Below are 14,267 nucleotides of genomic sequence, written 5' to 3'. Positions count from 1 at the left end.
CTGGATCACGGTGATTTTGCAAAGCAGGCCTAGATACACAGCAAAGAGTCTTTTTCTATCTCTTCACAGCCATGATTTTATAATTATGCCAAATGATGCTGTAGATGGGAATTTCCCAGGTAAGTCTTGTACAACATTGACTGTTTTCTGGTACACCCAGCAACGTCAGTGAGCTAGAGGGCAGGGAGGCAGGACTGCCCGTACCTCCGCCTCTGCTCGCTTGGTTGTAACCTCATTCCAGAGGGAAATACTGACTGTTTCTGTGTCTCCCTCCACGTGAAGTGAGGAGAGCACTCCTGACGTTCCTCGATTGCAAGGCTGAGATAATTGATGTCTGTGAACCGATCTGAGATTACTGAGTATAGAGTGTGATGTTCAGACATGGTGCTGTTGCTTTTCATTATTGCCGAGAGGCTACCTTGAAACCTGGCTGATCTTTACCCAGGTGGTGGCTATGCTCAACATGGTGTCTCTGAAACAGATCACCCCTCACGACTAAGAAAATCCAATCTTTTGCACAAAACCTTCCAGTTCTCTGTGGTTTCTCTGTCTTTGGAAGAGAATTTTATATTTGGCAGGTGATGGACACTACCAGACTCAGCACCTTCCCTGGTTGGATGCGTCCTGCAGAATGAAGGGATCCCATCATCCCTGCCTTCCTGTCTATCCCAAGTGAGCAAAACGCACCTGGCTTGCAAGGCCAGGGAGCAGCCAGCTGGGTCTTGTGTTCTCGTCTATCCCTGCATGTTGGAAAGCCTCTTCCTACAGGGGCTGCTAGTGAGAAGGAGAAGACATTCAGATGATGACTGCTGCAAGCTGCTAACATTTCTTGCTCTTTGATAATTAATATGAAAAGAACCTAAACAGAAAAATCTATCCCTGGCACGTGTCTCCAGCCAGTGCTGCCGGCTCCGAGGCTGAAGCAGAAGCGTGGTAAGGAGGGCTACCGTGTCCTTTAAAGACAAGCCTCCCACAGAGCTCTCCAGGGGTGGGCTGTGCGAGGGTCCCTTGGGAAGGGCTGTCACTGAGTATGTTCAGGAAAGGGGAGAGCTCTGGGTCTTGCCGGTTATCCCCACAGGCTGGCGGGTTGGTGCAGCATCAGGCGGAGCAGCGGGGGGGTGATCGGTGCTGCCCCGCTCCCCTCCTGCTGCTTGTTCTGTGGGTGGGAGCAGAGATGTGCTACCGCGCCTGGCCTCCATCAGGGTTTTTCTTTGCCAGTGTCCTTCTCCTGCAAAGACGTATGTGAAGAAGCAAGCTATGGTGCTTTCTCTTTCTTCCAGGCATTATTACGCTTGGCAGAGTTTATCCTCACCCCTAGGAAGGAAGGAGGCAGGTTTCTGCAGCTCTGATGGCATGTGTATGCACTCATGTGTAGCTGGAGATGTGTATCTGAAGAAGCAGGGAGCAAGGGAAGACTTTGCCCTAATTGCTTTGTGGGAAGCTCTCACTTTGTAGCTCTAGGTTTTATTGGACCTTTGCAAATAGGCTGGATGCATCTACAGCCGTGTTGCTGGGTCCAGGTCTCCTTGCACTTGCATTGTTTTCTGCTGGTATATCCAGGATGGCTTTGGAGAAGTTACTCTTCATCTTTGCTGTTGTAATCAGGAGAGTGTGGCCTGGAGAAGCTGCTGCGGTGGGTAACATCAGCTGAGCCCGTCTCAACCCAGCGTGTAGTTGCAAAGCAAGGCAGGAGAGCAGGGAGAGGTGAGTTGGGGTGACTCACCGGGGTGAGCTGGGGCTTGCAGGACAGGGCTCACTCCTAAACAGGGTTTCTCCTGGGACCTTCCACCTGGGCACCCCCAAAGCCTGCACCCCTCCGCTCCACCAGTGGGTCAGTGCCCAGAGCAGGGGAGCCCCAGCACTCGCTCGCTCGCTGCAAGGAGGGTTTGGGGAGAGCCCCCACAAGGTGAGTGCGGATCTGGGCACAGATGCACCAGGAGAGGCCCAGCAGAGCATTGCCTCGGCCGTACCTGGCCCTCCCGGCAAGGCAAGTGGCATGGCATCCCTCCGTCCTCTCTCCCGGCTGCCTGCCATGCCGAAGGTACCGCTCGGAAACAACCAGCATCGCTGCGTGAAAAGCAGCTTCTGTCTCTATAGCAACAGCGAGGGATGGTGGGTACCTACCCATCCTTGTCACCCAACGAGCAGGACAGACTGTGGCTGGGTTACCTATTACCTCCCGAGGGGGAGGCAGGAGACCCCCAGCCCAGCCGCCCCCGGGGACGCAGCCGCGTGGGTGGGGGGCACATGGGGAGCGGTGACAGGACAACCCGGCTCTTCCACCGACGAGGTACAATCTGTGGGGACTGTCCCCATCTTTCAGGGGAAGGATGCGCTGCACTCACAGACATCTAGGACCAGATCCTGAGTGTTCTGGCTCAGAGGCAAGGAGGGCACAGCAGCATGAGGACGATCTCCCTGGGCTTTAGATCTGTGCAGATGCCGTCTGCCTTCCAGCCCTCAGTTGCTGCTTGCGAGGAGGAGTGCAGATGCAGTGTGCGTGTCCCTAAAGCCCTGCAGCCAGAGGAGGGGTTTTTGTCCCCTCGGAGGGTGTTAGAGGGATGGGGCCGGGTCTCAGCCCTGGCAGCGCTGCTGGACTGTGGGCTCCTGTGTAACGTACTGGAGGCATCGCCCGGTTGCACTTTCCACTGGTCTCACATTTAGCAGTGGCTGTAAGAAACACCAGCGGGTCTTGCATATGCGTGTTACTTGTAAGCCAGCGGCTGGGGCAAATAATTTTTGTGCCTCATTCTCCACTCCCCTGGAGCTCGTGCTGATGCTCACACGGAGGTTTGGCCCCGGCTGTCCTGGGTGAGCCGGAGCAGGACAGCAGGGCTGCTCTGTGCACATGCCCACCATGGCCGTGTGGCTGCGGGGAGGCAAAAGGCCAAACAGTTTGCGCTCCTTCAGGATGGCCCAGGAATGTGAATGTTTTCCCTGAACCTTCAGACCCCCAAATTGAGGCATGCAAGGCTCAGCATGAGGCTCGGGGAGGAGTGGTCCTTCCCAAGCCAGGACACTTCTCCATCCCCCTGACCAGGGCACCTTCTGCCTTTCAGTTCATCTAACAGATGAATTAAGAAGATGCCCCAGAGAAGGCAAGTGCAGCGCATGGGTTCGGGGGCTGCTGCCATCAGCACTGTGTGTGTCCATGCAGCCAGGAGAGTCCCAGGCTGTGGTGGCGGTGATTTCATTTGTGATTCTGCTGCGTACAGTAAAAGGCCCCTCCTCCCCTTCCACTAATGCTGATTATGCTTAGCAGCAAAAAGAGATTTTAATTTATTTAAAAAAAAAAAAAGGGTGCCAGGGCAAGTAGCAAATCTGGATTATATCTTTGGGCATATGTGGGAATCACAGCTGGAGCGTTTAGTTCCCCCCTCCCCAACCTAAGCTGGTGTTTTTTTCCAACAAGCTGTTTTGTACGTTTGTGGCTAGGGCTGTCCTGAAATGAAGGTGGGACAAATTCCTTCCCACATCAGGGCTGTGCTGCCCTCCTTGCTGTGGGGCTGTCAAGGGGGTCCTCTCTCCTGTTCCCCAAGAAGGGGTGACTCGGGCCCCATTTTCCCCTGGGATGAAGCAGGCGATGGGGAGGGAAGTGTGGGCACTGGCTGGTACCCAGAGAGCAGGTTAACGGATTTGAGGACTCAGGGGGAATTAGGAAGGCTGTTACACAAGGTCTCCCTGCGGTAGCACAGGTGTGGCTCTAGTTCACCCTGTGCTGGGTTTTCTTGGGCAAATGCACTCCTTTTATTCACTCAGGGTATTTCTGATGGGGGTGAAAGGACCCATGGGTTTAACTGGCTCCCAGCAGCTCGGTGCAGCAGCCCCAGCTCCCGGCACGGCTCCGACACCACTCATGCAGCACCAAGCCACGCAGGACAGCCCCGGCAGCCACACACTCCCTTCCGGGGCTCAAAGGTTTCTCCCAGTTAGGGAGAATCATCTGCGTGATTTTCAGTTAAGTTTTTGTATTAAAGTGATAATTAACCATGTCGTTTCCAGGCTAAAAGTTTAATATATTGGGCAAAGCCTAGAGAAATGGGATGGTTCCTCCCTTTCGCACACATGTACTGCAGAGGGTGCTGTCAGAGCAGATGATGCTGCACATGGAAGATGCGTGAACACAGCCGATGCCTTTTGCGTGTGTTTGATCATCTGAAATAGAGATGTGACCAGTTCCTGCCTCGGCGTGGTGGGCTGCAGGCAGGGGCATGGACACGTTAGCTGCCGGGTGGGAGCAAGTGACTGAAGAGGTGTTTTTCTCTGGTGTTGACCCAAGAGTCCCTGGCTGATGTGCCTATGTTTGAATACAATGCTTGATTTAAGGGGGTGCCGTGGGCTCTGCTCCCCAGGTGGGCAGGGATGGGGTTGCTTTGTTCCCTGCCTTGCTGGGACTCAAAGATCTCTGCGTTCGTTCCCCAGGACGCAAGAGTCAAAGCGGATTAAGGGTCCCTTGGCTGATCACATTTATTTCATTATTTGAATGAAATCCCTTGTAAATACCGCCTCCCCCTCCCCCCTTTTCTTTTTATAAAAATAGAAGGCAGAGAAGAATTGGAGATTTAGGAAAGTTAATCGCAGGAGTCGCTTGAAAACCGTTAACCTCTCGCAGCCCATGCGGCACCCAAACTGCGCTGCAGTGGGGAGATGCTGAATGGCCTGGGGGGTGACCAGCAGTTTCCCCAGCTCCCCCGAGGCAGGGTTTCCCCTGGAAAATCCCTGGTTCTTAGCAGGTGAGGCCTCTCCGGCTGGGCAGTATTATATCCACTTTGTTCACAGCTTTGCCATGATGAACCGCTAATTGTGGTGTTGGAACAAATTGGCTCAAGCGCCCAGGCGACTCCAGGGCATTCGGTGAGTGGGGTCGCCTCTCGGCAGCTGGGAAGCCCTGTGGCAAATGCTGCTGGCCCCGGAGTCACAGGTGCAGGGCCATTGGGTATGCTGATGCCCTTCCCTTTACAGTGTGGTTACTCTGAGCCTCTCCAGAGAATGGGGATGGGTCTGGGGACCTGGGGATTGCACAGGGATCTCTCCCAGTTTAAGTATTTCTAACAAATTTCTAAGAGGTGGAGCTGGCTTCCTCTCCCCAGAAAGTGCCCTGTCCTTGCAGGGTCCCCATCCCTCCGATACACCCTCGCCCATGGGAGCCTCTCTGACTTTCTCACTTCTCCCAGGACCAGAAGCCTTGTGCAAGACCATCGGTGCTGGAAAGTCAGACCTGCAGATATTAATTAAAATAAGAGCAGTGGGAAGAGAAGCTGAGAGCTACAATGATGGATGTTTGCAAAACACTTGCCCAGAGCCTGAAGTGCTCTGGGCGTTCGGTGATGTTTGCTTCCAGCCAAGGAGCTGTGCAATAGTTAAATACACTTGATGTGATCGTGATTAAGGACTCGGCCTCTGACATCTGGGTGCAGGCCCACTGCGAGGAGCTGTGATGCACCCAGCGCTGATGCCCTCTCCCTGCTGGGATTTGCACCTTGGAGCTGCCAGTGCTGGTTTGTCATGGTTTGCTTCCCCTGGCTGTGAGGGGGTTTTTATTTGCTTTAAATCCTAAACCTAAAGTTGTGTATTAATAGCATGGTAATGCATAGTCTATGTGTCTGGTGCAAGCTGGGGTTATATAAAACACAGATTAATGGGAATCAGCAGAATAGAGGAGTACATGGAGGGATGCGGTGAGGATGACTTGGGAGGGGAGGCAGGAGGGAGCTGGAAGCTCCAGAGGGGAGAGAAGGTGGCTGAGTGGATTCAGAGTGCTTCCTGGCAGGATTTGCTCCAGTTATTGTTCTGCAGTCCCCAATTCAGGACATTTCCTGAGCCAGCATTGCTATGATGTGGGGTCTTTTGTCCCTGGGTGATCACAAGAAGGCAGAAAGGGGTCCTGCGATTTTGACTGGAAATGGCTGCTGCCTTTTTTTTTTTTTTTTAGATGACATACATCATTTCTGCATCTGTAAACACACAAACAAACCATAGACCAGAAGATAAAGTAACAAGCAGTCATCCAAACAAAAGGCATATTTTTCACTAGGTTGTAAATGAAACCCCCCCAACATGGCTTGTTTCCCCTCTTCCATCCCAAAAAGGAAGGTGATACTTGAGTTAAGAAAGGCTGGGGATTGTCAGAAACTCCTTCCCACTCCTGCTCCTCAGTGATCAGTGGGAGACCAGCACTGGTTTCCAGGGACCCCATGCACAACCCAGAACAGCCCGGCCCCAGTTTTTGGCAGAGAGGTTCCCTCCTGCAGACTCCTCAGCCCAAAAACATTCAAAATGCGCTGAAGGGGCAGCAGGGACACTAAACCAAACCCCTCCTTTTGCAGCTCCCTGGAACAGGGTCCGGGCAGGAGAGATGAACGAGAGAGGGAAAGCAACAGGTTTTTGGGCACCTGCCTCCGATCGTGACCTTCCCTGGGAGAGCACAACCGTCTCGACAGCTCTCCCCTCCGCCATACGGGAAGATGCCTCCCACCCTGGGAGGAAGGCACAGCTGGACTCCAACCATCAATCACATCCCGCCGGGAAGGGCTTGTATGGGTTGTGAGATTCCTGGTGGGGTTACTTTTTTTCAAAGCCTCCTGCAATAACAGCAACTGTTGCTCAGCTTCCTTTCCAGATAACCTTTTTCCTGCTGCCCAACATGCTTATCTGCTGCAGACAGACTGGCAAGATGAACCGGAAAGCTGATACCTTATCTCTCCCTCTCAAGGAGCTTATTTAAGTGCTGGAATGTGTTGCGATGGTAAATGATTGTTAAAATCCAAGTGAGGTACATGGACCTAAGGACAGGTCCTGCTGAGAGGGAGCACCTACTCAAAAAGGAGACTTGCAGGACTACAGCCTTTCCAGGCTTTTCTGTCTTTTATCTGCCAAAAGCTGCATCACCTAAAACATAAAGTGTTTGTTTAAAACCAAAGGGCATAGACTGGGTTTCTCGCTAATCTGTGGGTTAATGCTGCAGGCTGCTCCCAGCTCCGTGTGGTTCACGGTGTCCCTCCGATACGGCTTTATCTGTGTCTCCGTTTACTCATTGCGGGAAATATAGTGCTGTGGGTTGGCCTTGCAAGGGGTGCAGCGAGGGTTAACGGTCAGCGTGTGATATCGCATGGCACCTATTTCTCGCTCACCCTTTAATCTGGACTTGGTGTGGGAAGCAGTAAGATGCTAACACATCCATAAAGGTAAATAGGATTTGAGAGCTATCGGGCTAATTGAAATGAACGGGGCTCGGCTGCTCAGAAGGCCTGATACAACGAAATGAGACCTCTCCAGGGACACAGAAGTCGAGCAAAGCTTCAGCACTTCACTTATTTCAGCCACTGCAAATGGCAGCTACAGCAATAGCAATTGCAGACACCGGGGTTTGAGCACTGTGACAGCAGAGAGGCCAGGGAAAACCTGTGTGGCCAGCGTGATGTCCGTAACAGCTGCTGAGGAGGGGTGAGACAGGCTTATTTTGGTCCTGTCCTGGGTAAAAAAATAGGTGGCGGTGCTGGGTGCCAGCCTGGAGCACGCTGCCAGCAAAAGCAGTGGTGCTCTCCCTCCCGATAGGCAACTATGTCCCAGCGCACCCAGGGGTAGGATGGGGAAAAGGGGAGCGGGGCCAGGCAAAACCGCAGGGGAGCAACCCCACGCCAGTGGGTTGTGTGGCCCTGAAGAGCTCTAGGTGTGAGTGTCCGGATCCCAGCGTACAGAGCAGCGAGCAATGGGTGCTTGAGTGTGTTTGAGGGGTCCCTGCACCTCCCCTGCCCTGACAGCACCACTGAGGGCTGGGCTCAGACTTGGGGATGGCCCTTGCCGCTCCAGCTGCTCTTGCATGGTAGTTGCTAGAGAAACTGTACGTTGGCAATGCACACTGCTACCACGGGCTGCTGCATCTGAAAGTTAATCTGTTCCACATCACCGACTACTTTTCCATAGCGATGCATAAGGAATCGCCATCCCAGAGCAGACCTCAGCCTGTCTGTGTGACGATGCCAAGCGCTTCAAAAGAAATGCAGGTGACCCTGTGGCAGCCAGGATGGGACAAAGCGCTTTCTGGGAGGTCTGATCCAGTCCCGTGCTAGCTACCGCTGACCCATCCCCCGAGGCTTTTCATCCCTTGCAAAACTCTTGCAATTAGAACCTGCAATGTGCGTGTTTGCAAGATCCTCCAAATTCTCTTTGCATCTTACAAAGTCCCTGGCTCCATCCCTTTGGGTAGCAGCAGGACACCAGCCCCAGTCACAGCCTTTTTGGGGATTGCAGAGAGGACCCTGCAGGGAAGCAAGACTGACAGCAAAGCCTACGGTACTCATTTTTATCCCCACAATGTGATTTGATTATGCCGATGGGGAACGGGGCTGGTATAGCCACTACATCCTGGCAGAGCTGATCAGTGCTGGGTGTCTCTGCCTCAGCCCTCCTTGCTTAAATCCTTTAGGGCAGCTCTTGTATTTTGGGGACGTTGCAGCTCCAGTCCTCACCCTGCATCCCCGCTGGGTGCAGTGACTGTCAGGATGGGGCCAGGCTGCCCTGCGAGGCCCGAAGGCGCCCAGCTCTAGCTACAGCCCCCACCCAGCTTCACAGTTGTCCCTGTCAATGTAAAATGTAGGAATGGGGGGATCCATCTGAGCCGCTCGGCGTCTGTATCTTGTGATCCTGAAACCCAAGAGCCCCCCCTGACTCAGCAGGTTATTAATAACCCCCTGGCTGTGCTCCCACCGCAGCGCCTGCCAGCCCTGGCATCGCCTGTCTCTTGTCCACGCCGAGGCGAGATGCACACCCTGGGCAAGGTCAGGGGCTCCTTCTCTCCAGCCCCTGCACCCCATCCCCACCTAGGGGGCTGGGCAGAAGTAGCGTGAGGCTTGTGGAGGAGCCTGGACGGACCCTGAAGCCCCTGCACCTCCCACCAGCACAGGAGAGGCTCCTGGTGCTGCTGAAATTAGTTCATCGCACCCTTGTCCCAGCTCCTCTGTTTTCTTGTACCTAAAATCAGCCCTTGTCGAGGCTGCAGGGCAGCTGAGTTGGGCTTCCTGGACCGTAGCATCAGTACTGCCGCCTGCCCCTTCCCCGGGCTGGGACACACGGGGTGTCCCCAGGCTGCCGCAGACCCTGGTGGCGCTTGGCCCCCCATCCTTTTGGACAGGATGGGGTCTGCCAGCCACCAGGTTTCCGTCTGTCGCTGCTGAACCTCTTCTTTGGTCACAGCCTTTGCCTTTGCCCACGATCCTCTTCCCAGGATTGCGAGGGCGAAGCAGAGGAGCCACAGGTCCCTTGGAGACCCTCCAGGTACATGTGGGACCTAGGGAGAAAGAATAGCACATTCAGCAAAACTGCAGCGATGATGCAATCTGGGTTTGGGCTATTCCGGGGAGAGCACACAAGCTGCAGGCAGCTTTCTGGGGGTCCCTGAGCACTTGGGGTCGCTGCCAGCTCTGGGGCACACGGACCAGAGCTGCCCAGGTCTCCTCCTGTCTGGGCATGGGCTGTAGCACACCCACATCCTTGCCACATTATACAAACAACCCCAGCCCCAGGGGGCTCAGCAAAGCTGCAAGGTGATTTGGTGTGAGGGTGCGTTTACCAGGGCTGGTGCTCATTAGCCAGGTTCATTAGCGCTCCCTGGGCAGGTTTTAAATAACAAAGTGGGAGCTGCCTTCTGGGTCAGTCCTGGCTACAGCTGGAGCACTGATTCCTTCCCCTTCTCTCCTCTTTCCCTTCTGCCCCAATTCTTCCTTCTCTGCTTACAGATCCCCACATGCTGCAGCCGTCCCTACTGGGAACCCACTCTGCAACACCCTGACAGGGAGGTTGAGGCTTCACTCTCACCATTGTAAATCTCCTGGCACTAAGAGCAGTGCCCCAAACTCCTTCGACCTTCCCATCTCCCCCCAAGAAGGCTGTGTCCTCTCCAGCCATGCAGCTTACAGGTAGAGCTGGAGCTCTTTGCTGAGCCCTGGGGAAGCTCCCAGAGCCCTGACAGCTCCATCCATGGTTTATTCTCCTTCGTCTCCTCCATCCTTGGCCCTTCTCTCTTGCTCTCCCACTGAGCCCAGTGTGCAGACTTGTCCCTGCTCTTGTTGGGGACCAGAGCTCTGGAAGGGGACTGGAGCCAGGGAAGGGGACAGCACTGACTTCCCCACCTGTACTCTGGGCTGCCCCAGCACCTTGGCTCTGCTCAAGACAGGGCACTTGGGCTCCCCATCTTTTATGTGTCTGTCTCCATCCTGCTGTGCCCTGTTATGGGGCCACATGGATGGAAAAGGGAACTTCTCTGCAACATGGATTTATTTCATCAGTGTGGCCCATTCCCTTCTCTCTCTCTTGTTCTTTTATCCCCTTCTCCTTCCCTATTTCCCTCCCAGGGCTCTCCCCCTCTTTTCCCATCCCCTCCAGCTTTCTTGCCCCCATTTCCCATCCCCTCCTCTCCCCGCTGTCCTCCCACGTCTTTGCCCTGCAGCAGGTAAAGGGTTTTAGCCCACTGTACCAGGCAAAAACGCACTCTCACGCGGCAGAGCATCTACTCGATGCCTTGGCCTCCTCTCCGAGTACCGGCAGTACTTGTGGGACCACCACACAGCAGGTAAGCTGAGCTGTTCCCCCCCCCCAACACAAGCCTTTTACTCCCGGGGAGAGATGCAGGGGATGGGGCTGGCTGCTGCCAGACCCCTGCCCGCGGGATGCAGCCCCTGGGAGCTGCCGGGGCACTGGGGGGACTGGGGCCGGAGCCGGCTCCCAGGCTGGATTTGTCGCTCCCTCTAGTGGGGACGCGGGAGGATGTCCCCGCCGCCGCTCGGGATCCCGGGCCCGGGGGGGGGCGGCCCGGAGCAGCCCCCGGGAGCGGCGGGGCTGCTGCCCCTCGGAGAGCAATGCCCCGGGCCATGTTACACCCTATGCCCCTGTTATTCCCGTGGGGAGCGGTGCGTTGTGCCCCCACGCCAAGTGAAAGCCCCGTGGGAAGTTACACCCCGTGCCTTGCAGCTGTTCCCGGAGGATTGACTCCCCGGCAGGGCTGGATTTTGGGGGGCTGAGGCTGTGTTTTCTTGAGCAGAGATAGTTAGCGCCCACTGAAATATTTAGGAATTGTGTTAATAATTAAAGAGGAGACTGCACTCAAAAGTGACTTTGTGTGATCTCGTGAGACAGAAGGCACAAATCCAGGCATGAGAAAAACCGCTCACTAAAGTGTAGCATTATTTCATAAATTCCCCAAGAAAAGGGGAATGTTGCAACTCTGGAGATGTTCCAAACAATGGCCTTTGCTTGGGGACTCTGGAAGCGAATCCTGCAGCCCCTGCTAATTGCCAGTTACCATTTCTGTCTCTGCACGTGGGCAGGATTCGCACGCTGGCTGGGCTGTGATCATCCCATCACAGATCAAAGCCGTGCTTCTCAGGGACAGCGAGAGCCTGCTTGCTTACAGCAGGGGTTGCAGTTCTACCAAAACCACTTATTCTCATCAGCTTCATCGCGTTCGGAAGCAGCTGATGGTTCCCTTTGGCGGGGTGAAGCGAGATATTTTTGAACTGTGAAACAACAGCTGTCTCGCAACACATGGAGCGGAGGAATCAGATGGCTGTGATTGAAGGTTGGAACCGTGAACCCGAATGTGTCCATGAACTTACATTCCTGCCACATCTGTGGTCATTACAAGGGTTTCAAGGTAGGAAACAAAATTATGTGTTAGTTTAAATCTGGGCTGAATATTAGGCATTGCAAAATCAATTATTTTAAAGTACCTTAAAACTCCTTCAAAAAATTTGGGGAAAGTATGGATTTGCCTATCCTTGTTTTCCATTTTGGGGAGGTTTCCCCCTCTTTGTCAGTGCAGGTCTTGTGGCTAACTCCAGCCTCAAATATCTGGCTGAGTTTGTCCCCAAAGCAGGCTGCGGTTTTCATGACTGGGTGTACTAGAATGAATGAAATGGCATTTTCAAAAGAGAGTGGGGTTTGTTGCTAAAATATCTGGATCAGCTCTGCAGAGGTTTGTCTCTAGTGTTGTTTGGGATTGCTGATCTTCAGATCTGGAGTGAAATAAGATTGATACATATTTGTGTAATCCAGTGATCTGCCTATGAATTGTCATGAGTCAGGCAGGTTAATCTAATACAGGCATGCGTTGCCTTTCTTAGAAATATTTCTTGTGTTTTGAGATACGCCTTCCAGGCCCCTATGCCAAATAACTGGATTCTCTTATTTGTCTTGATGTTTTTTTCGAACCTCTTTGAAAAAGGGGGCTTTGACAGAGCAAACAAAGGTGCTAACTACAAAAGCAGATGCTCCTAGCAGTGTTTTTCTGTGTGTTCTGGGAGAGGTGTTGCACTGAAAAAACCAGGTCTTCATCTGGCAAAACTTTAGTACTTGCACCTCCATCTCCCTGTTTTCTCCTCTTTTCTGAGTGTGCTGAAAACTCAGCATGTCACCAACAATCTTTGGAGTCTTTTGAAGAACACAAACTGTCACTTTGTGAGAAAGATGCATTGTGCTGCTTGAGTTTTTCTTGAACCTCTTGCTATTTAGGCAACCAATGCTGTGCGAGGACTTTCAAGTGGATGTAGTAAGAAAGAGTTTGGGCTTTAAAAGCTGCCCAAAGAACAGCCTTGTTAGCTTCTGAACAGCGCAGCCAGAGGAAAAATCATCAAGTCAGGATGAGCAGAAGCAGTAGTCTCATTTTGCAGTTACACACAAGGAAAAACTGAAGTCATGCCTGATGAAGTGCCTCCAAAACACTTGCAGTATCAGGCAACCGGTATTTGGTTCTCATTGCAAGCAAAGCTCACTGCTAAAGCCAGCTGAAAGCAATTCACTTCTCATTGGAAGAATAGTTTCTTCCTTTTAATCAACTCTGTTTTAAATGATTTCCTTTTATAGTGCCTTAAATAGTCATTTTGGTTTGCCCTTCAGGCAGCCAGCATTCGCTCACGAAGAATGGCATGGGACTGCAGACTTTAAAAGGACAAACAATAGTCTGGCAAACAGAAATGCTTCAATGGCATCTTGTTTTTACACAGAGCCTGCAACTCCCGAGGGCCGCAAAGGAATAAAGAAAAAGAACAGCCTCTACCTGATGCAGCAGCTATGAGGAGCAATAACTGCTTGAATCTGCTCTCATCTGGGAAATTGGGGGGCAGGGGGGAATAGCAGATAAGGCCACAGCAGGGGGCACCCAGTCTCCCCTGCAGTAGGAAGGAACTGGAGTTGGTGGCTTTGTCCTGCCTCGATGGTGAGATTTGGCAGACAGTGAGAATGGGTCCATCTTAACTAAAGCATGTTTTTTCACACCCACCTGTAAAGTAAATCTTTGTACATATAATGGTTCAGCAATCTCAAGGCCAGAGAAGGATTTGATACCCTGTGAACTGCTCAGCTATTCAACAAATCCTGGGAAAAAAACTAAGACTCTACAAACTGACTCTGAAAGCAGAGCTATCATAAGTGCGTTGCAAGATGCAAGATACTTAAAGTAGATGCACAGAAGGGACCATGCCATGAGTTAGTGCGAGTTAAGAGTGAACGTAGTGTTGCAGTCTTTGCTTTCCCTGATCACATTTAACCCAGTTTGGAGTAAAGGCCAAAATTCCTGGGTATTCATACTCTTTTCCCATTCCCAGTATTTCATGCTCTATTTGAGCTTAGAGAGGTGCGAGGCTTCGGCTTCCTGTGTTATCAGAACACCTCTTCATTCTTCTTAAGTTTATGAAAACATCTCCATTGATATGAGGCCTTAAATAAAAGTGTCCTGGTTTTGGCTGGGATAGAGTTAATTGTCTTCCTAGTAGCTGATATAGTGCTATGTTTTGGATTCAGTATGAGAAGAATGTTGATAACACACTGATGTTTTCAGTTGTTACTAAGTAGGGTTTATACTAAGTCAAGGATTTTTCAGCTTCTTGTGCCCAGCCAGCAAGAAGGCTGGACGGGCACAAGGACTTGGGAGGGGACACAACCAGGACAGCTGACCCAAACTGGCCGAAGGAACATTCCATACCATGTGACGTCATGCCCAGTGTATAAACTGGGGGGAGCTGGCCTGGGAGGGATCGCTGCTTGGGAACTAACTGGGCATCAGTTGGTGAGGGGTGAGCAATTGCATTGTGCATCATTTGTTTTGTATATTCCAATCCTTTTATTATTATTGTCATTTTCTTATTGTTATTATTATCATTATTAGTTTCTTCCTTTCTGTTCTATTAAACTGTTCTTATCTCAACCCACAAGTTTTATCTTTTTTCCTTCTGATTGTCTCCCCCATCCCACTGGGTGGGGGGAAATGAGTGAGCGGC

General features: G+C 52.4%; 1 protein-coding gene across 3 annotated transcripts in view; it reads left to right on the top strand.

The window, feature by feature from the left end:
* The first annotated feature begins 7,072 nt into the window (after positions 1 to 7,072).
* The window catches only part of PRRC2B (proline rich coiled-coil 2B), a 64,219-nt gene continuing 57,024 nt past the window's right edge, over positions 7,073 to 14,267 (top strand). The window contains exons 1-3 of one of the 3 annotated variants that reach the window (XM_052815863.1): positions 7,073 to 7,184; positions 10,350 to 10,567; positions 11,322 to 11,647. The gene's annotated coding sequence lies outside the window, so the exon portion shown is untranslated. Of the gene's footprint in view, positions 7,185 to 7,625; positions 10,568 to 11,321; positions 11,648 to 14,267 lie in introns of those variants that run through there. The other 2 variants (XM_052815861.1, XM_052815860.1) reach the window with 2 other exon arrangements.

This window comes from Harpia harpyja, chromosome 19, assembly GCF_026419915.1.
Source record: "Harpia harpyja isolate bHarHar1 chromosome 19, bHarHar1 primary haplotype, whole genome shotgun sequence".
Taxonomy (NCBI): Eukaryota; Metazoa; Chordata; class Aves; order Accipitriformes; family Accipitridae; genus Harpia; species Harpia harpyja.
The sequence above is the reverse complement of the archived record's forward strand: the minus strand, read 5'-3'. Positions and strand labels throughout refer to the sequence as shown.